Below are 18,546 nucleotides of genomic sequence, written 5' to 3'. Positions count from 1 at the left end.
CAAAAGTATTATATATACCGACCACAAAAGTCTTCAACACATATTTAATCAGAAATAACTGAATATGAGGTAGCGTAGGTGGATTGAATTGTTGAATGATTACGACTTTGAGATTCGTTACCACCCGGGGAAGGCAAATGTGGTAGCCGACGCCTTGAGCAAGAAGGACAGAGAACCCATTCGAGTAAAATCTATAAATATAATGATTCACAATAACCTTACTACTCAAATAAAGGAGGCGCAACAAGGAGTTTTAAAAGAGGGAAATTTAAAGGATGAAATACCCAAAGGATCGGAGAAGCATCTTAATATTCGGAATATGGAACCCGGTATAGGGCTGAAAGTATTTGGGTACCAAAATTTGGAGATATGAGAGAAATGGTACTTAGAGAAGCTCATAAAACCAGATACTCAATACATCCTGGAACGGGGAAGATGTACAAGGATCTCAAGAAACATTTTTGGTGGCCGGGTATGAAAGCCGATGTTGCTAAATACGTAGGAGAATGTTTGACGTGTTCTAAGGTCAAAGCTGAGCATCAGAAACCATCAGGTCTACTTCAACAACCCGAAATCCCGGAATGGAAATGGGAAAAAATTACCATGGATTTCATCACTAAATTGCCAAGGACTACAAGTGGTTTTGATACTATTTGGGTAATAGTTGATCGTCTCACCAAATCAGCACATTTCCTGCCAATAAGAGAAGATGACAAGATGGAGAAGTTAGCACGACTGTATTTGAAGGAAGTCATCTCCAGACATGGAATACCAATCTCTATTATCTCTGATAGGGATGGCAGATTTATTTCAAGATTCTGGCAGACATTACAGCAAGCATTAGGAACTCGTCTAGACATGAGTACTGCCTATCATCTACAAACTGATGGACAGAGTGAAAGAACAATACAAACGCTTGAAGACATGCTACGAGTATGTTTTATTGATTTTGGAAACAGTTGGAATTGACATCTACCGTTAGCAGAATTTTCCTACAATAACAGCTACCATTCAAGCATTGAGATGGCGCCGTTTGAAGCACTTTATGGTAGAAAGTGCAGGTCTCTGATTTGTTGGAGTGAAGTGGGGGATAGACAGATTACGGGTCCGGAGATAATACAAGAAACTACCGAGAAGATCATCCAAATTCAACAACGGTTGAAAACCGCCCAAAGTCAACAAAAGAGCTACGTTGACATTAAAAGAAAAGATATAGAATTTGAAATTAGAGAGATGGTCATGCTTAAAGTTGCACCTTGGAAAGGCGTTGTTCGATTTGGTAAACGAGGGAAATTAAATCCAAGGTATATTTGACAATTCAAGATTATTGATCGTGTCGGACCAGTAGCTTACCTACTTGAGTTACCTCAACAACTCGCGGCTGTACATAACACTTTCCACGTCTCGAATTTGAAAAAATGTTTTGCTAAAGAAGATCTCACTATTCCGTTAGATGAAATCCGAATCAACGAAAAACTTCAATTCATCGAAGAACCCGTCGAAATAATGGATCGTGAGGTTAAAAGACTTAAGCAAAACAAGATACCAATTGTTAAGGTTCGATGGAATGCTCGTAGAGGACCCGAGTTCACCTGGGAACGAGAAGATCAGATGAAGAAGAAATACCCGCATTTATTTCCAGAAGATACGTCAACACCTCCAACTGCTTAAAATTTCGGGACGAAATTTATTTAACGGGTAGGTACTGTAGTGACCCGAACTTTTCCATGTTTATATATATATTAAATGAAATTTTTATTTACATGATTAAGTGTTTCCAACATGTTTGGCAATCAAACTTGTTAAGACTTGATTAATTGAAATAGGTTTCATATAGACAATTGACTACCCAAGTTGACCGGTGATTCACGAACGTTAAAAACTTGTAAAAACTATATGATGACATATATATGGATATATATATATATATATATATATATATATATATATATATATATATATATATATATATATATATAGTTAACATGATATTATGATAAGTAAACATATCATTAAGTATATTAACAATGAACTACATATGTAAAAACAAGACTACTAACTTAATGATTTTGAAACGAGACATATATGTAACGATTATCGTTGTAACGACATTTAAATGTAAATATATCATATTAAGATATATTAATATATCATAATATCATGATAATATAATAATTTAATATCTCATTAGATATAATAAACATTGAGTTAACAACATTTAACAAGATCGTTAACTTAAAGGTTTCAAATCAACTTTTACATGTAACGACTAACGATGACTTAACGACTCAGTTAAAATGTATATACATGTAGTGTTTTAATATGTATTCATACACTTTTGAAAGACTTCAAGACACTTATCAAAATACTTCTACTTAACAAAAATGCTTACAATTACATCCTCGTTCAGTTTCATCAACAATTCTACTCGTATGCACCCGTATTCGTACTCGTACAATACACAGCTTTTAGATGTATGTACTATTGGTATATACACTCCAATGATTAGCTCTTAGCAGCCCATGTGAGTCACCTAACACATGTGGGAACCATCATTTGGCAACTAGCATGAAATATCTCATAAAATTACAAAAATATGAGTAATCATTCATGACTTATTTACATGAAAACAAAATTACATATCCTTTATATCTAATCCATACACCAACGACCAAAAACACCTACAAACACTTTCATTCTTCAATTTTCTTCATCTAATTAATCTCTCTCAAGTTCTATCTTCAAGTTCTAAGTGTTCTTCATAAATTCTACAAGTTCTAGTTTCATAAAATCAAGAATACTTTCAAGTTTGCTAGCTTACTTCCAATCTTGTAGAGTGATCATCCAACCTCAAGAAATCTTTCTTATTTACAGTAAGATATCTTTCTAATACAAGGTAATACTCATATTCAAACTTTGATTCAATTTCTATAACTATAACAATCTTATTTCGAGTGGAAATCTTACTTGATCTTGTTTTCGTGTCATAATTCTACTTCAAGAACTTTCAAGCCATCCAAGATCATTTGAAGCTAGATCCATTTGTCTCTATTCTAGTAGGTTTATCCACAAAACTTAAGGTAGTAATGATGTTCATAACATCATTCAATTCATACATATAAAGCTATCTTATTCGAAGATTTAAACTTGAAATCACTAGAACATAGTTTAGTTAATTCTAAACTTGTTCGTAAACAAAAGTTAATCCTTCTAACTTGAATTTTAAATCAACTAAACACATGTTCTATATTTATATTATATGCTAACTTAATGATTTAAAACCTGGAAACACGAAAAACACCGTAAAACCGGACATACGCCGTCGTAGTAACACCGCGGGCTGTTTTGGGTTTGATAATTAAAAACTATGATAAACTTTGTTTTAAAAGTTGTTCCTCTAGGAAAATGATTTTTATTATGAACATGAAATTATATCCAAAAATCATGGTTAAACTCAAAGTGAAAGTATGTTTTTCAAAATGGTCATCAAGACGTCGTTCTTTCGACTGAAATGACTACCTCTTACAAAAATGACTTGTAACTTATATTTCCGACTATAAACCTATACTTTTTCTATTTAGATTCATAAAATAGAGTTCAATATGAAACCATAGCAATTTGATTCACTCAAAACGGATTTAAAATGAAGAAGTTATGGGTAAAACAAGATTGGATATTTTTTGATTTTTGTAGCTACGGAAAATATTAACAATTCTATACAAATCATATTCTAGCTAACTTATATTGTATTATACATGTATTCTAATATATTATGTAATCTTGAGATACCATAGACACGTATGCAAATGTTTTGACATATCATATCGACCCATGTATATATATTATTTAGAACAACCATAGACACTCTATATGCAGTAATGTTGGAGTTAGCTATACAGGGTTGAGGTTGATTCCAAAAATATATATACTTTGAGTTGTAATCTAGCCTGAGACGTGTATACACTGGGTCGTGGATTGATTCAAGATAATATATATCGATTTATTTCTGTACATCTAACTGTGGACAACTAGTTGTAGGTTACTAACGAGGACAGCTGACTTAATAAACTTAAAACATCAAAATGTATTAAAAGTGTTGTAAATATATTTTGAACATACTTTGATATATATGTACATATTTGTTATAGGTTCGTGAATCGACCAGTGGCTAAGTCTTACTTCCCGACGAAGTAAAAATCTGTGAAAGTGAGTTACAGTCTCACTTTTAAAATCTAATATTTTGGGATGAGAATACATGCAGTTTTATAAATGTTTTACGAAATAGACACAAGTAATTGAAACTACATTATATGGGTGAATGATCGAAGCCGAATATGCCCCTTTTGCTTGGTAGCCTAAAAATTAGTAAACCGATCTACTAATTGACTCGAATCCTAAAGATAGATCTATTGGGCCTAACGAACCCCATCCAAAGTACCGGATGCTTTAGTACTTCGAATTTGTTTTTATCATGTCCGAAGGATTTCCCGGAATGATAGGGGATATTCTTATATGCATCTTGTTAATGTCGGTTACCAGGTGTTCACCATATGAATGAATTTTATCTCTATGTATGGGATGTATATTGAAATATGAAATCTTGTGGTCTATTATTATGATTTGATAATATATAGGTTAAACCTATAACTCACCAACATTTTTGTTGACGTTTTAAGCATGTTTATTCTCAGGTGATTATTAAGAGCTTCCGCTGTTGCATACTAAAATAAGGACAAGATTTGAAGTCCATGCTTGTATGATATTATGTAAAAACTGCATTCAAGAAACTTATTTTTGATGTAATATATTCTTATTGTAAACCATTATGTAATGGTCGTGTGTAAACGGTATATTTTAGATTATCATTATTTGATAATCTACGTAATGCTTTTTAAACCTTTATCGATAAAATAAAGGTTATGGTTGTTTTAAAAATGAATGCAGTCTTTGAAAAACGTCTCATATAGAGGTCCAAACCTCGCGACGAAATCAATTAATATGGAACGTTTATAATCAATATGAACGGGACATTTCAAGTTACAGGTGGTGAACGTACAAAAGGTGGTGAATGGTTTGCTCGGTACATTCACTGAATATCCTATTAGTTATAAGTGATAAAAATTATTAAAGTTATCAAATTAACAGACTTTTCTGCTTTTGCCCACGTTTCGAATAGCCAAAAGATGTAGCAGGGAGCCAGAACCCTTTAAATCGGAAGCTCACAACTCAGCCACTAACAAATCCAACTATTACTACGAAGCAGAAAATTTGAATGTCTATCAATTTAACCACTTAAAATAATTTTTCGTTGAAGTTTAAAGAAATTTTAGATAAGAAATAGAAAATTCTATGTCCTAAAAACTAGAGCGGCGAAAAATAAGAAAGAAAAATAGCGCGTCGAAAAAGGTCGAAAAATAATAGGCGTCGAAAAATAAAAATAAGAAAGTAGCGCGTCGATACTTAAAAAGGTACTAAAATATAAAAATGGCGTCGCAAAATTCTAAAGCACCTAAAACTTAGTCTAAAGAAAAAGCACTTAAGGAATTTTACGGCAAAGTCTAAAAATCTAGAAATAAAAATAACAATGGCAAAAACTATAACTTAGAACTAAATACGAGCGAAAAATATAAATATTACGCTAAAACAAACAAAAAGATACAAAATATAAAAAATAATCTTAAAGTTGCAAAAAAAATACAATTTTTATAAAAATATTATTTTTATATTATTTATTTTATAAAACTATTAATTTTATAATTTATTAAAACTAAATAAACTAAATAATACAAATTAAATAATAAAACTAAACTAAATAATAAAATAACTAAAAACCTAATTAGGGTTTTAATTAATTATAATTAATAATAATACTCCGTAATGATTGCTGTAGCGGGTCAACTGTGGCGTGTCAGGTACGTTCATGCGATCGCATGAATTTTTGCCTTCGGGCTCATGCGGTCGCATGAGCTAGGGTTTCGGGCCAAATGCTGGGCTGCTACAGTACTGGACCGTGTAATTTTATATTATTTTATTTCTGTTTTAAAATATTTATATAAAATATATATATAATTTAAATAAAAACTTAATTTTTAACTAAAAATAAAAACTTTATAATTGTATATATATTTAACAAACTATTAAAAATATATAATTTTTGTTTTTCTTTTCTTTTTATATTTTTGAATTTTTAATAAAATTTAAAACGTATTTTTATAAAAGTAAACTAAAAATCTTTTTTTTTATATAGCGTTGCGCTTCCGGTGTTTAAGCAAGAAGTTCCCCGGCAGCGGCGCCAAAAATACTTGATGTGTGCGAGGTGGTGTATAAAATAGTTATAATTTTTACAAGGAAATACTATTAAATACGATACAATTTTACACAAGTGATTTATTTATTTATAGAGTGGATATACCTAAACCTTGCTACAACACTTATAGGCAGTGTACCTAATCGTACAGTAGTGTAGTTTTTAATAAGTCCGGTTCGTTCCACAGGGATCTTTTAGCCAAGCTTAACGCTATATTTTTAACTTATAATTGTAAAAATACAAAAATATATATAAGTAGTATTATTATCATAAAAGGGGGTTTTTACCGTTTAATGACCGGTTTGTCGATTTTAAAACTTAAGTCGCAGTTAAAACCTAATGTAAAATATTAAATATATAAAAGACTTAATTTAAAGCGTAAAGTAAATAACGATAATGAAATTGCGATAAATAAAAGTGCGATAAAATAAAATTGCGATAATTAAAGAGTACGATAATTAAAAATGCAATTAAATAAAATGACAATAAATAAAAGTGCGATAATTAAAAGTGAAATTAAATATGAAATATATAAATTATGCTTATTTAAACTTCCGTAATCATGATGTTCGACGTGTTGATTTTAGTTTTATTACCATGGGTTAATTGTCCTTTGTCCTGGATTATTCGATATGTCCATACGGATTTGTCCATAATAGTCCATCAGTCATAATCATAAAGTGCGAAAGTGTTCGTCAAATTATTCTTATTCCCGAAGTCAAATATTCCAACTAATTGGGGATTCGAATTGTAACAAGGTCTTAATACTTTGTTTAATGAATACACCAGGTTATCGACTGCGTGTAAACCAAGGTTTTACTACTTTGTTAACAATTACACCAATTACCCTTGAATGTAATCCACCCCTGTTTCAACAAGTCTATTAACTATTAATCCAGTTCCGTGTCCGGTAAAATGAACAATTATTGGTATTTATAGATATCCCGCCCACCGTACCCAGTCAAGCGTATGTGGTTATATATAAATACGTCAAATTATAAGTCTATATATTAAATCAACGAGGTATCATTTAGTTAATATAAAACCCATTAATAGCCCATAGTCTAATTTCTACAAGTGTCGTTCTTTTATCCAAACCCCAATTATGGTACAAAGCCCAATTACCCAATTTTAATATTTAGCCCAACATCACGATTACTTCGGCATTAAATAAGCATAATAATAACTTAGCTACGAGACATTAATTTAAAAAGGTTGAACATAACTTACAATGATTAAAAATAGCGTAGCGTTACACGGACAAAATTTCGACTTACACCCTTACAACATTCGCTAACATACCCTTATTATTAGAATTTAAAATTAAAATTAAAATTATAATATAAATATAAATATATATACGTTGATAGATAGATGGAAAGGATATTGTGTAAAAGATCAACCAAAACTGCGAAATTTATAGGATGTCACCTGTCACTGTTCACCATGCGATCGCATGGAGTTTAGGCTTTCTGGCCATGCGATCGCATGGCCACTTTTTCCAGCTCACATGAGCTTGTTTCTATCTTGTCGACGATTTTAAATATAATATATAATATATAAATAATTTTAAGAATTATTTAAATATTATATTATATTTATGTGCATAGTTGACTTGTAATTTTTAGTGCGTTGCGTCGAGCGTTGAGAGTTGACTTTGGTCCCAGTTCCGGATTTTCGAACGTCCTTGCGTATAATTTAATATCTTGTACTTTACGTTTTGCATCTTGTACTCTTGTAATTTTGAGACGTTTCTCATTAATAATTGGAACCACTTTGATTGTATTTTGTACTTTTCAGCTTTTTGATCATTTGCGTCTTCAATTTGTCGAATCTGTCTTTTGTCTTCACCTTTTATTATTTAAACGAATATCACTTGTAAATAGAACAATTGCAACTAAAAGCTTGTCTTTCTTGAGGGATAATGCTATGAAATATATGTTCGTTTTTAGCATTATCAATCACCAACCGTACCTAACCTTCATCATACATCAAACCCTAATCCTTAAACATTGATCTTGAGCTCAAATTGGTGTTAGAATTGTGTTTGTTATCGTTTACTGAGTCTATCAAGGTAAGTAACATGTGTTTTTGTGTTCAATTCGTTGTTAGATTCATAGTTTTGTGTGAGTTTTGTAAAAAGTTTGAATTTGTGTCAAAACAAGTGATTTAAGTGTTGTTATGGTCCAATTGTTGTGGGTTTTGAGTCTATAACAAGTAGTGAACAAGTTGTGGTCGATTTTGGTGTTTAAAACGAGCTCTAGATCGAGATTTGAGGAGTTCATCATGAAGTCCGTAGCCTTTGTTCAGTTTCTGATGAAGATGAACACACTCGGTCGACTGTCGGTCGACAGTCGACCGACTGAGGGTTGAACCGGCCGATTGACGAAGACAACCGACCGACTGTTGAGTGAACCGACCGACTAAGATTTACCTTTGGCCGATTGATGTAATACCAAATGAATCGACCGACTGGGAAAGTCAGTCGACCGGTTGTGTCGACAGTCGACCGACTGTAAGAGTCAGTCGACCGACTGAGTGTCCAGGGCAGAATATTTTACCTAAGTGTTGATTTTTAGCCGTTATGCTGCCCGTTTGTATTTTGATGTTTATGAAAATTTTAAAAGTGCATAAGTGTTAAGCAAAAAATTTTAGCAGACAGTTTTTGATACAAAAATTTATATATTGTGTTATTTGATGTTAACGAACAGAAACTAACTTGTGTATATGTTTTCTCAGGAGAAAAGGAGAAAGAGAAGGTTCAGTGATTAGATAGCTGAATACCTTCTCATTTGCTGGTAATTGGTGAGTGAGACTATCTGGAGAATATAGTATATAGAAGCATGTTATATTATGATTGTCATGCTTGTTAGATATACTTATTGTTGTGGTTAGTTAGTACTTGTGATGACTGCATGTTAGTTGATGCTTGTCTGCTGGAGCCCAGTGCGTCCCTATTGTGTGGTAGCCTCGGTAGGAGAGATCAACCTGCGGGTTGGGTTCCTCTGTGGTAGCCTAGACAGCCGTGGTGTATATATATGTGAATGACGCGTCCGTCGCGTGTGGATTATATATATACATACGGTGGTGGAGGAACTTCTGGTATGCCCCAGTCCGATCAGCTGGTGGTTAATGGTTTGGCCGAGCCGCCAGAGTCTCTGTAGACGGCACTTGGGTGATGTTTGTGTGTTAGACTATTGTGACATGATTAGTATAACACTTATGTATGCTATGGCCTGTAGTTAGTCGTACTCACTTAGCTTCGTGCTAATTCCCCTCCATCTCCTCCCTGCAGGTTGTTAGCTTTTGTAGATAGTGCTTTTGGGAGAAGACGGACATGATGATGTTATGTTTGACAGGGTTAACTCTGATGTGGTCTTTTAGAATATGAAGCGTGTACTTTTGAAAACAGAATGTATTTACGTCTCTTCCTGTTAATATGTAAATTGTTTTAATGACACGTGACATCGGTTTGTACAAATGTCGATATCGTATTTAATTAATATTATGCTTCCGCCACGTATTTATTATGGAAAAAAAAAAATAGCGGTGTCACACTATGCCCGCAAGTTACTAAGCTATCAATTATGTTTAGTAATTCTCATGTTGGCTACTAAGAGTAAGTGAAAAAAAGATATATGCAAGTTGAATACCTATTTTGCATAGGTTACAGACAATGGCCCAAGCTCCGCGAGGCCACGACCGAATAAGCCTTCTAAGTTGAAGCCATTATTGTAGTCATTCTTGCCAATCCATGATATGGATGAACAAAAACTAAATGGATATAGATATCGATACGTCATCGCCCGATCCATATACCTAGTTGAGGGATATTTTAAGCTAAATTCGTTTGAAATTCCGTAAATAAAATTGAATAAAAATGACAATATAGACCATAATTATATTTAAATCCGATTTATTAAGATAATTTAAGCATATGTTTAAAAATCAAATTAAATTTTGATTTGAATGATAAATATAACATTGCCACAAAATTATGATAACTTCCAATAAAAAAAATCCATTCATGGAACAATAAGTGTCTTTTTTATTACAGAGTAATAAAAAGATGGCAATCGCTTACATACATATAGGTTAAGGTAACATAAGTACATAACTATAAGTACTATAGATCAAATAGTTCAAAGTGGCTTAAAGGCGTGTATTTGTCAAACACATTAAAAAACCATCCTTTTAGGATCACAATTGTTCTGTATTAATTAATAATTCTTGTAATTGTAATCATACTTTTGCATTTTACAGTCGTTAATAAATTTAAATAACGCTTTAGTCCAAGCTCGCCCATTCTAACCATTGTTCTTAACCCACTCATTTTGTCACCTCTATATTTGTATATATAAAGTACCAGAGAATTATCAACATATACATCTTGCATTAACTTATTGTGAGGTTGCTGAATCTCACTCAGTGCGGAATAGAACATTTATTTGTCATGAGGAGTCATCTTGGAATTTTTTGTACATCTCGTCACATCTGCAGGCTGCAAGTAAAAGAGCATTTATCATCAACGCAAGATAGTACATCGAACCCAAATCGTAGGGGTAATATGGTCTGGTTGTCTAATGGGTCTGGGGTACCAATTACTATAAATAATTGTACATCTTAATGCTAAATTGATGAATCATGTCAAAATTTATGTCTGACTGCATGAATCAATAAACTGAAAGTACCAAATGCCATTAAGTGTCACCTGGAGCCTAAAAAAGTAAATACTAAACTTGTACATATCGTGTTCTTCAAAGTCGTTAACATGTAGAAAGAATTAAAAAGCCCTTGTGACCTTTTAACATGTTCCAATGTCACCTCTAGCAAAGACAGATTAAATTTAAGAGGTCAAATGAGTTAATAATGTATTATTACATATATCCATTGGAAAAAAGCGGACCTGAGATGGATGGAGCTCCTTGATAGCATTGCAACGAATATCCAAAGCACAAAGGTAATGATATCGAAAGCGTGTATGTCACCTTCATAGTATCTAAGATTGCCAAAGTTACTCAAAGAAACCAAAAGTGCTTGGGGTAATACATGAGGGTGAATCCTAACTCTCAGTCTTTCTGTTTTCTATTGATTTTGTCTTTCCTCATCTTTCGATATCTGATGCAAGTAAGGTAGCACCCATAAGGAAATATGTAGGAGAGCAAACAAATAAAGCATATAACAGAAAAGACTCGCCTCAAGTTGCTTAAGTTTTTCTCTTGTTTTCTTAACAAATATAGCATTACAAATGTTCAAATGTGTAAAAATATAAAAAAAAAAAAAAAAAAAAAAAAAAACATATCTTCTTCAAAATAAAGTAAACTTAAATTTGACAGTAACAGTAATCAATGGTTCGTATATCGTATATGATAATAGTAATCAACAGTTCATATTTACTAATATTAAATTGAAAAAATTGTAAAAAACGTATGTGTAAAGTACATAAGAAGTTAAAATTGAACAATATCACGTAGTCAAGTAAATCAAAATTGTATAAGTATGTACTATGTATGAGTTTCCAAAAACTATATTTTCTTATAGACGTCAATAAAAATTTGCTTGAAATTAAAATACTCCCTAGGAAAGTGCTATATAATATAGTTTGTAATATTTGATTGCCATACCTTTCTTCACAAGAATGTTTACATTTTCTCTGCACATCGTCAAGTCCAATATCATCTCAAAGTTATTCAAGCTAACAATATAAGATTTAGCACTGGTCATGTATAATAGCTATTGTAAAGAAGTAGAGTGGGCACCTTCAACCCAATATGCCTTTGAATGGGTCAATTCATGCTATATTACATCTCCAATGGGTTAAAACGAATTGGTTTTATAATTACACATAGACAAATAGTCCAGCTATAACTCAAAACAAATTGGTAAAATCATTAAACTATAATGAACACAGTAGATTTTGTTAAACATTTTAACATACTTATCTATAATTATGAAAATTGGACCAAAAGTGGTTTGAATTATTTCAACCACACCCAACCCATACCAAAAAACTACCCATGACTCGCCCCACTGAATTCGCTACCTTAATTATTACACTACATCCGAAACTGACCTTGTAATCAGATTGCCTCATGAATGGACTTTGAATGTACAATTTCTTCCATAGGATCTTCCACTGTGGCTCCAAGTCTGCTCCATGCAAGTCTGATCTATCAATTCAAAAGTCGTAGCAACACGATCTTACTTGCAGTATTAAATTTAACAAAAAAAAGAAAAAAAGAAATTGAATATAAGAAGATTACCTTATGTTTATTAGGGAACCTTGAATCCGTCCAAGATGATACATATCTTTTGACCAACATGACAATATCATACCTTTTGTTCTTAGTGTACCTTTTTTATCACTACACATTAGCATGTGTATCATGTATCTATATTATCTACTGCCTTAACACAATAAAAATGTATGATTTAAATATTATAAAGTAAATAAATAAAAGTAAATAAATTCAACAAAGTTAAAATTGACATACATTTATATGAAATATCATCAACAAAGGGAATTTGTATGCTAGATTGTACTCTTTAGGCCAAATTTCATATTACGAATTAATAATCAAGTTAAAAAATTTAATTTCAATGGGCAAATAGTTGCAAACACATTTAAGTTTTGGCCATACCATGTTCACTAACAACACAAATAAATACTGAGGAACATACAATGATAAATGAAATTAAGAACAAAACCAAACCTCGCGTTCAATTTGAATAGCATAAGCGACAAAGGAAGAAAGGGACGGAAGAAATACTACAATAAACATGAATTCTATGAGCAGAGGGAGAGAGGGGGGTGTTTTTTAGTAGAAACCTAGAATCATATGTATATATAATTACATGTATTAAGAGGCTGATGAGGGGGAGATGTCATTTTTAAAGCAGCTTGTGAGTAGGGGAGGCATGAAACGACCAAATTCGGGATGGCTTTTAGTATTATAAGATAATAACTATATGTATCATTAACGATATAAAGCAAACCTCGATAACATAGATCCATCACATAGAACACTTCCAAACCTCATCTTCACTGAATCTTCTAGCAATACAAATCCTTTTCAAAAAGCTCACCTCCATCACAATATTAAGGTGGTCTGGATTAAGTACCACCACTAAAAACACAATAAATTTAGCATAAGAATACAACTCATTAAAATTCAATTAATTTTCACGAATCCTTCTCAATCGACTGCTCAGTTGGCCCAAGGTACAAACATAAATGGTTCGCGATTATTGAGTTAACAAAAATAGTAAAAATTATAACACTCAAAATGAAACCGTAACTAAACATATCAAGCATATGATGCAGGACCTTGACAGATTATTTGTTCAACAAAGAAGTCCAGTCCAAAGCCAAAATAGTGGCACATTTATATGTAAAATCCTAATAATCCTAATGTATAATACTATAAGTTTGTGATACCCCTGTTTGATGTAATGTCCTCTGTATGATATCAACCCTATGACTAAATCAACTTTATTTTGAAATTTTAAAAAACAGGAAACTATATGATGTTGTGCTTGGTATTGAAAATCATATAACAGATTATATATGTACCTGAAAATCGAGAATTCAATGCGATATCAAACCATAACGCTTCAATTTTTAAGAAAAATCAAAACCCTTTGGATAATGGAATCATTATTAACCAAATGATACAAAAATATTAATGCAAATATAAAGAACGAATCAACGTAATTGAAAGAACAAATTAGGGTTTGTAGTACCTTGACAACATTGTTTTCGGCGGTGGGCATGTCAACATCAACCACAAAATCATCATTTGGTAATGGCATATCTAATTGATATGCATCTTCTACCTCTAAACAATAAATCAATCATTGATTTATTTTTTGCGACGCCCTTCATCAAACACAATTTTATACCCTTTAAACCATACAAAAAAAAGCTGAAAATTAGCGAAGAACATGTTTGATACGGTTTGAGTAACGACTGATTTGATATACGGAGTAATTATTATTCTAGGGTTCACGTTGGTTCAATCCCACGTTGGTGTTTGATTTGATTTGTAGTCCGATTAGAAGCAGTCGAATGAAACCCCTAATTTTTTCGAAAGCTTCCGTGTTTTTTCTTAATTAAGGGTATTTTAGGTACATGTTTAAAGTTGTTTGATTTATTAGCTAATAATGTAAGAGGATGAATATGGACCATTAAATTAAAGGGTAGATTAATGTCTTTTGTTAATCTAAGGGTCTTAAAGGAGGTTTTGTAAAAACTTATTAGCTAATAAAAACCCTCTTTTAAGGTATAGAGTGATATATATATATATATATATATATATATTAGTTTAGTTTTAGTATAGGTTAGATTAGGTAATATAACGGTTAATTCACGGGTTTTAAAGTCGGAGTTCTGTTCGTGTAACGCTACGCAATTAATAATCTTTGTAAGTTAAATTCTCCTTTTTCAATTATGTCTCGTAACTAAGTTATTATTATGCTTATTTGAGCCGAAGTAATCGTGATGTTGGACTAAATATTAAGACGGGGTTATTCGACTTTGGACCATAATTAGGGTTTGGACAAAAGACCGACACTTGTGGACATTGGACTATGGACTATTAATGGACAAGGGTAATTGTCTAATAGAGTGATAACTCATTGGAATCTGTTACACTTATTCTCAAATTATTTAATCGAACAATTATTAATGGTTGTGAATGTCCTATTTAGTGACGTTTATACGGAGTCTTTTACAGTCATTTAATTAATCAATTAGTGACGTTCTGATCAAGTGGATGAATTAATATATCATGGACTAATTAAAACAGGGGTGAATTACATACAGTGATAACTAGTGTAATTGTTGACAGAACTGAAAACCGCGTCAGAGTTTAAACCCCTAGTTAGTTGGAATAATTGACTTCGGGTATAAGGACTAATTTGACGAGGACACTCGCACTTTATATTTATGACAGATGGACTATTATGGATAAAAATCAGATAGACGTATCAAACAATCCAGGACAAAGGACAATTAACCCAGGGTAATAAATTAAAATCAAAACGTCAAACATCATGATTACGAAAGTTTAAATAAGCATAATTATTTTATTTTATATCTCCTCGTGTTTTTAATTAAATTTTATTTATTGTCATTTTGATTATCGAAATTTTAATTATGGCAATTTTAATTATCGTCATTTAAATATTGTTATTTATTTTACGCACTTTAATTATCGTTATTTATCTTTACGCTTGACTTAAAATCGACAAACCGGTCATTAAACGGTAAACCCCCTTTTATATATTACTACTGTTATATATATATATATATATATATATATATATATATGTATATATATATATATATATATGTATATATATATATATATATATGTATATATATATATATATATATATGTATATATATATATATATATATGTATATATATATATATGTATATATATATATATATATATGTATATATATATATATATATATATGTATATATATATATGTATATATATAGTTTTATAAAAATATAGTGTAAAATAAGCCGTCTCCCTGTGGAACGAACCGAACTTACTAACAGCTAAACTACTCTACGATTAGGTACACTGCATATAGTGTTGTAGCAATGTTTAAGTATATCCCATCTGTAAATAAAATAAAACTTGTATCATATTTTGTAATAAAATTATAAGTATATTTTATATACCCCTGCGACACTCATCAAGTTTTTGGCGCGGCTGCCGGGGAGCGCAAAAAGCTATATTTTTAATCTATATTTGTAAAATTATAATTATATAAAAAAATAAGTAAATAAATAAATATATATTTTTAAGATTTTATATAAAATATATAAAATTAAGAAGTGTTTTACTTTTTTTAATATAAGTGTATTTAATTTTATATATATATATATATATATATATATATATATATATATATATATATATATATATATATATATATATATATATTTTTGTGAATTAAAAATCAAATATATATTAAAAACTGTAACTGGGCCGGATTAATTTGAAGCCCAGTACGAGCCCAATTCGAATTATAATTAATTGTTAAATGGGCCGAACCCAAAACAAGCCTAACAAAAAATCTGAGCCTGCATAGCTTCGCGATTGCAGAGAAACACAGGTGTCAAACCACGCGATCGTGTAGCTCTACTTGACAGAAAACCCTAGCAGCATTTATTACATAATTAGGTTTTAATATAAATATTATTATTTATTAATTAGGGTTTGTATTAATTAATATTAATATCTAGTTTCTATTTTAATTTACTTTTGTAATATTAGTTTTATATTTATATTAAATTTATATATTAATAATATAATTTAAGAATTTTTTTATATATTTTATAATGTAAAAATAATATTTTTATAAAACTATATTTTTGTACAAACTGATCAATCCTATATTAAAAAGGTGCTTAATTAAGGATCGAGTGCAATGATATTAAGATGAAGAATGGGATGTTTGATGATTATTTTGGGCCCTGATGATCGTCTTTCACTTTTCAATCAAGTGATCAACCACCCCGACCCGGTCTTGATTGTTCCTTAGCACAATTTACCTTAACTCTATGTAAATATTTCTTGGGCAAGGTCACAAGTGAAAATTACAAAGGCCTGGGCAAATGGCAGAGAATCAACAACCTATAAATGAGAGGCCAAGCTCTCTATTTATAGTATTCAAAATATTCGCGGTGTGCGGATTTAACTGCTGTCCGCGATAACTTAGCGAAGATAATCCGCAGTCTTTTATTAATGCGCCATAATCCGCAGACTAACTTTCAGCGGATATGTCAAGTCTTTTGAGTATACTTCGCGCGACTTCTGTTTTTAGCCTTTAGTAATTAAAACATACATATACAATGCTATGTATATGATCAAGTTCCCCCAGTTTATTATGGTACATTTCGCGTAGCAAATGTATCATGATAAACTCTAACAAATAAAATATGCTATTTAAAGTACGCTTGTAGCAAGTACTAATAATTTTCCACCGTTTATTTATTACCGTTGATTTTCGCAATGATAACGCGTAATAACGGCAGTAACTCTGAAAAGCTGTAAAATCATAAAACGCTGTAACGACTATATAATTACCGTTGCGACGTTGCAGTAATTCAGACCGTTAAAAAGTAATTATTACTTTTACGACTTCCTCGCACTAATTTTAATTATAAATAGCACAACAACTCGCATTAACAACTTTACGCTTTCATCATCAATTTTTTTAAGCACAATTTATCGAAATACATACTCACCTTTTAGCGATTCACACTTGCAATTTATCGATTCATACTTCGCCGTTTTCTAATTCATTACCAGATCCATTCATATAATCGAAAAATGGCATCATCATCATCATCTGCGAACAAACCTAACGCCTTCGTCTCTTATATGACAGCGGCAAATATCGAAACCCTAAAACAGCACTATCCACTGTTAGCGCAATTTTCTCCTACTGCACCAACAACAGAGGATAGGGCTAACGCTCCTCCCAAGGATATGATCACCATGTATGAGGCTACTATTTCTCACGGCAATTTACGACTTCCACTTACGCCTTTCTTTCGTAGCGTATGTGAGCATTATAAGGTTGCAATTGCTCAATTGCATCCAAACGCTGCCAACAAAATTGTGCTGTTTGAGATGTATTGCAACCCTCTAAATAAGCAACCACTGCTTAACGTGTTTCGCGCATTCAACAGTCTAACGTCACATGATGCGGGGTGGTATTCATTCCGCGGTCGCCTTGGCGTCATGACCACTCATAAAGATTCAATTGGGAACTGGCGCAGTTCTTTTTTCTTTATTAACAACACTGCCCACGTCGACAACAACATCGCGAAAGCCTGGTGTACCGAGATGGACGCCCACGCGAATGATAAAATTACCCCGGATGATCTTGAACAGGAGATTCTCAAGTCAATAAAAAATGCAGGGTTGATTATACGAGCATACTCCAATGTGCCGCTTTATATCGGCGGAGTTTCCATATATTGGTTATGGGGTGATTACGACGCACTTTTAATTGATGAAGCGAACAATGGTATATCGCTTATACCTTTCTTTTGCGCAAATATGCATTTCATTTTATACTTTATTTGAAATAACTAATACACTCGTGATTTTGCAGAAATTAGCTTAGACCAACTGATGACCACAGCCGATGTTCGAGCGATTAAACCAGCGCGCCGCCCAAAAGAAGGCGACGGCGAAATCATTGTTAT

At 31.9% G+C, this 18,546-nt stretch overlaps 1 long non-coding RNA gene across 5 annotated transcripts; it reads right to left on the bottom strand.

The window, feature by feature from the left end:
- Positions 1-10,462: 10,462 nt before the first annotated feature.
- On the bottom strand, positions 10,463-14,413 carry LOC139844100 (uncharacterized). 5 transcript variants are annotated; one of them, XR_011757826.1, is made up of 6 exons: positions 12,571-14,413; positions 12,381-12,477; positions 11,932-12,002; positions 11,214-11,425; positions 11,019-11,133; positions 10,463-10,808 (listed from the first exon to the last, which is right to left on the bottom strand). It is a non-coding gene; the product is annotated as an uncharacterized lncRNA (long non-coding RNA). The 5 variants fall into 5 exon arrangements; XR_011757823.1 differs by having other exon boundaries at positions 11,019-11,425; XR_011757825.1 differs by having other exon boundaries at positions 10,463-11,133.
- Positions 14,414-18,546: the final 4,133 nt, after the last annotated feature.

Source organism: Rutidosis leptorrhynchoides, chromosome 4 (assembly GCF_046630445.1).
Source record: "Rutidosis leptorrhynchoides isolate AG116_Rl617_1_P2 chromosome 4, CSIRO_AGI_Rlap_v1, whole genome shotgun sequence".
Lineage (NCBI taxonomy): Eukaryota > Viridiplantae > Streptophyta > Magnoliopsida > Asterales > Asteraceae > Rutidosis > Rutidosis leptorrhynchoides.
Note: the sequence above shows the minus strand (reverse complement) of the source record. Positions and strands in the feature narration are given on the sequence as shown.